The sequence below is a fragment of the Emys orbicularis genome, chromosome 5 (assembly GCF_028017835.1).
Source record: "Emys orbicularis isolate rEmyOrb1 chromosome 5, rEmyOrb1.hap1, whole genome shotgun sequence".
NCBI classification, from domain to species: Eukaryota; Metazoa; Chordata; order Testudines; family Emydidae; genus Emys; species Emys orbicularis.
The window spans coordinates 79,610,038-79,616,037 of record NC_088687.1 but is presented as its reverse complement, the minus strand read 5'-3'; positions in this window follow the sequence as shown (position 1 = coordinate 79,616,037).

Sequence of the window (6,000 nt, the reverse complement as noted above, 5' to 3'; positions counted from 1 at the left end):
TATCTAAGTCATAGACCAGCTAGACACCTCCATTGATACTGGAAGACCCAAGGGCAATTTGGAGACATTTTTCTCTTACAAGAAATCAGGTTGAGGAAATGTGGGTATGCAGTGTTGCTGTAGCTGTGTTGGTCCCAGGATATTAGAGAGACAAGGTGGGTGAAGTAATCTCTTTTATAGGACCAACTTGGGTCAATAAAAGCTATTACCTCACCCACCTTGTCTCTCTAATACTAGTCAAAGTTATATGAGCATTTTAAAATTTCATGATTGCTTAATTGAAATTGTCAAATTTAATCTGAATTGTTATCTGAAATTTGGTTCAACACTAGCTGGTACCAGCAAAATGTCATAATTGATTCTCCTTAAAAAAATCAAGGCACTATCGATGAACTAGGTTGAAATCACCTGTGAAAATTTCAAATTTAAATATCTCTAAGTCTGGAGTCACTCATTTACAAAGGTATTTGCAATATTCTAAGGGACATGGCATTTCCAGAGAATACTATAGACAAATTATCTACAACCCACTGTTCTGGTGATGAGACTTTCATAGAACAATAGTGGAGGTCCTCACCTCAGACAGTTAAGACTAGTTTGGCAGCGACAAAGCTCACATACTGTACCAGAATATTGCACTCCACACAAAGGACTAATTCTGCTGACCTACTCTGGGCTAGAATTGGACACTTTTACCTCACAGATTAGCACCTTATTCAGAGATTTCAATGGGACCACTCTTGAAATAACATATTCAGCGAGAGTAAGGGTATCAGAATATGGACTATACTGTAGTACCTTACTCTGCAAGTAATTCCATTGACTTCATTGGGACCTCTCACAGAATATGGTACCACCAGTGCAGGAAAGGGTGTCAGAATCAGGCCCAAGTTATGAAAGCAGATTACTTTTGACCTTAAAATTTGGGTTTATTTGAGGATAACAACATTTGCCCCCTAAATAATGGAAATATTCATATTTATTGCTTACTTTACTAAAAGACAAAAAATGCCCTCAGAGTACCCAGGCCAGAAACTAAAACAAGAAAAATCTTTTTCTTAGAATTCATGCTCTTTTTGGACTTGGACTTTTTGGATCAGAGACTCAGTTTGATTACACCAATTTAATCCCTGGTTTAGCAACTCTGACTTCAAAAGAGTTACACCAGGAATAAATTGGACCTCAGCTATCTGTTTTGCCTCCCTTCCAGCACTAATCCGATACAGCTGCCTTCAAAAGTATATAAAAGATACATTATTATAATGCTGATCTTCTCACTTCAGGGACTTGTCTACTTCATTCTATACAATGAGTACTTGAGACTAATAATGTGATCACAACATTTTCACTGTTAGACTATTTATGGCTTTGATAAGTTTTTTTTTAAAAAAAAACCAAAAACCCTAATTATTCCCATGCTTATGTCTTGTTAAAAATCAGTTAGGCACAGAATGTAAACTCTTTATAATACAAGAGTAGCATAAGTTCTCTCGTATGAGGGTCTGACTCAAAGGGACAGGTGATAACCTCTCAAATAAAACAGAATTACCTTACAGTAAAAAATAAATGCAACCTGTATCTAATCAGAAGACTGTATAGCTTTCTCCCACTCTTTTATACAGTTTTCTGTTTTGGAGACCAATGGAGTAAAGACCCAAAGCTTAGCACCTAAATGGTCTGCAAAGTTGTCTTTAAGACATTTCAGAAAAGTGATCCTATCTCTGAAAAGTTTTTGCATTAACTTGGATTGAACTAAATCATCTGGATTTTCCTTCTTACATAACCTGTTTTGCCATTCAGGGTGTGAAGCTGCACATTCTATTCCTTACCATAGAACTTAATGTACTTCTAAATACATACGATGATACTTGGATAGTGTCACAGGGTGCCTCTGTCACTACCTAGTGTATTCACTGCCTGGCCAGTTCCTGTAGTCTCATGGTCACAAACACATACTTTTTCACCATGTGTGTATTTATTCTTTCCTTGAAAAGTCTAACAGCAAGAGGGGGCTTCCACTCAGCCTTCACTGCTCAGCCCAGACTCACATTTTGAGCTCCCCTGGCTTCCTGTTCCTTCCACTTATATCCTACCAGTTACATGATTAGCTCAGTAATTACTACCCAGGCGCTCAATCACCCAGCAGAAAGTGGTTAGCTGCTCATAGTGGAGCCTGCAAGCTTCCTCATGCTGCAGCAACACCAGTGACCAGGGTGCTACAGATGGATTCCTTAGAAATATATATAACCACCACCAAACACATGTCAACTCATTTGCAATAGGGAATGAATTTATAATGAAAGAGACCCATCAGGAGCTTTCTCCCACCATGCAGAGCTCTAAACTGCAAATTAGAATCCAAGCATTTCTGATGCCTTTTTTTATTTCTTAGGAACCATTTTAATAGTAAAAACAATATCAAAAACCCAGTGGTGGATTAGACACTGGGCCAACAGGGCCCATTCTTAGGGGCCCTGGCAATGGGGGGGGGGCTGGAAAAATGGGTTATCTGCCCCCCACACCCTGCCCACCTGGCACTCCTGGCAGGGAGTAGGGTCCTGCCAGGAGCGCCGGGAGGGCAGAGTGGGGCTAGGCCACCTGCCCGAACCCCATTCTCCAGCAGGAACTGGGGGACTGCAGACAGAAGGGGGGGAGGGGTCCCCCACTTGCTCTGGCCCAGGGCCCCACAAAACAGTAATCTGCCTCTTCATAAACCAAAGGAAGAAATAAAATGAATCACTCTTAGTGGAGCAGCATTTAGTATAATAAACAGCAGAAATCTGAAGGTTTAGTAAATACATGTTTTTAAGATTTTGATGCAATAACATTATATATAGATATATATATACACACACACATATACACACACCATATTTATGGTAACTTCTGTGTTTAGCCATATGGAATGTGTCTAGAGTTTACATGTACAATAATACCATCCTCCTTGAGAGCCAGGTTTTTAACCTGTGAGCCATATTCATTACTTTACTCTCTTTTAGCTTGTGTATTTAGGCTATCTCCATATACTGCTGCCTCTATCTCTTTAACAGTTCTAAAATTTGACTAGAACTGATTGAAAAATGGAATTTCTGTCCCACAGAAAGTTCTGATTCTTCAACATTTATTTTTATTCTGTCAAAGTATCAAAACTTTTCAGAGTGAAAAAGTTCCATGAAACTGTTGTTTTGGAAATGTTGAATTGAAACATTCCAGTATTCCCAAATTGAAGGGTTTTGTTTGTTTTTCTGAAACTAATGTTTTCTTTCAGATTGGGTCATGTCAGCATTAACCTCTCTATTTGCCTGAGCTGCCATGGTGCCTCATGGGAGTTGTAGCTCTAGGTCATGTTCCCATCCTCCTTTATGAGCCCTGCTCCTTGGAAAGAATACATTTCCTATGCTTTGCCATGGTCTCTTCTTTTTGATAGGCCAAGCAGAGGCTAATCATCTTAGTAAATTTACAAGTTTATGTTTTTTTTATGGTTGGGGCATAGGTCTATATAGTATCTACAAACACAAAAGGGCACCAATCTTGGCTGGGGCCTCTGAATGCAAGTGCAATATACAAATTAAATAACAAAGGTATGACATTGGTAAGACCTAGGATTTTAAAATGCCATATTCTAAGTGATTAGTTAATAGATACCAACAACTCCCTATTTGCACAACAATATCTCTATGATAGCGCTAAAGGAAGACATGGAGCTGGACAACAGGTGAATAAACTGAAAGGAGAAAAAATGAAAACAATACCACCCACACCTGAGTTAATGAGAAAAAGGAAAAACTAGAAGCATGCAAAAAAAATGAAAGTCAGAAATAAATAGATTTATTTATTATTATTATTATAAATAGATTTATTTATTATTATTTATCTCTGATAAGTGTTATAGTTCTCCCAAATTGTGTTGGAGGGATTTGCAATTATTGCCACCCTTTACACACACGCACACTTAAATTCATTAATCCTGTGTACTACGCTGAACTACTATTCCTTGCTGGTTAGTACATGTTAGCGAAGTCTCTTTTAAACATAGAATAAGGACCATTAGGCATATGGTCCATCAAAACAGTTGAGCAGATGTTCTACTTATTAGCACATGGAGACATATTTAAGCACTTCTACCATGGTTTTTAAATGAAAAATAATGGAACACAGTAACCATAGCCTGGTGTTGAGTGCAGTCCATAGCTCCGTACAGTCCTGAACCCTGTCTTTCAAAACAGAGGATGATCTGTATCCCACAGTCTCACATATCAGGAGCAGCTACTCCGTACATTAGCTCAACAGTATCTCACAGAAACATAGGCTGAGTGGAAACAGGATCAGGAAAATAGCTGGTGGCGAGAGCTCTCCAACCCACCTGGAATATCTGTGGCTCAGCTACCTCATTTAACCTGAGAATACTGTAAAGATCTATTGACCTTTGAGAGAAAAAGCACTTTGTACTGACAGCCTCACTCAGCTGAAAAGGGGAGTGCTAATGCAAGTATAAGAAAACCTTCTAAGGACAAGCTGAATAATATAGCAGCCTTGCACCACAGTTCTGGCATTATAGTCATACTTTGATATTTTCAAACACGCCTCTTTGTCATATCATATTTTCACATTAGAAACTTGTTTTCGCACAATAAAACATAGCTGCGCCTTGAAGTTTACAACTCATCACCCTGTATTATATATGGGCTGCTTAATATTATACAGGTAGGCCCTTCCAATACATATAGGTCTGCAAATGCATAACTTCAGTGAACTCTATCTCTAGGGATAGCCAGCTGGCCACCTAACCTTTCCAGGAGGAATAACTATAATTTGTTTTTCCCATATGATGGGCCTTGTTTTCTCCCTAGTACTCTACAGTCCACTTCTGTGAGGTGCCTTGTCCCTCCCCTGCACAGCAGCATCAAGACTGGGAAGTGCCAACACAGTCAGACACATACCAGAAAGATACTACTTTATTGCCAACCTCAAAATGATCAAAAATCATGCATGAGTCAGCCTCCAAAATATCATTAAAACTTAAGAAATAATAAATGTGGGGTCTTTTTGCTATCTTGTTTCTAAGCTTTTATGGTTCATAATGTCAAGCTTTTCTCTACAATTATGAGAGCCAGAAACTTTATTTAAAAGCAAAAGTGAGCAGAGATATTCTTGCTATCACCTAACTCCAGGAGCTGTTTTTTTTTTTTTTTTTTTTTTTTTTTTAAAACCCTCATAAGACTCATGATAAAAATCACAAGAATTGGCAATACTGTTCCTAAGTGACCCAGAAGGCAACTTTATGATCCAAAAATATAAATTCTGTCTATAAGGAACCCAGAATGAATATACTTAAAAATAGAGAAGAATGGACTTCAAATCTGAGAATAAAAGAAAAGCTTGGAACAGCAATCTCTTACTATATTCTTGGCCCTCATCCCTAAGAGCAAAATATCTGCCCTCACAGAAGGTCACAAAATTTCAAGTAGTAGAAACTGTGTTTTAGGCTGGCTAGAAAGTCAGATATTGAGTCTAAATTTTCTTCTTATCTTCTCCATTTTTACATTAGCAAAACTCTTAATATCAGGTTAGTATGATTTGCATACCACATTTAGAGATTATTATATTAAAAAAGAAAAAACATAAATTTAGGCACCAATCCTGTGATAACATCCATGGAACCAGGGTCTATCTGCATAGAGCTCACTGAAGAATTTGCGCCTTAAACTATTGTGAGAGGATAAACAGACTCTATGACCTTAATTCACCTCAGACTTTTACCAGTGTAAATGAGGAGTAGCTCAATGGAGTTACACTACTATAAATCTGGAGTAAATGAGAGAAGGCTCAAGGGCATTTTTTCTCTCTTTTGGTTTCTTAGATGAAAGATCTTTCAGTTTGGGGGGAAGGGGGGTTGGCAGGTACTTATATCCCTTTTCATTATATTCCTGCACTAAATGTAGGGGCCCCAATCCTGCAAACACTTATGCATACTTTAATTTTAAGCATGTGATACTGCAG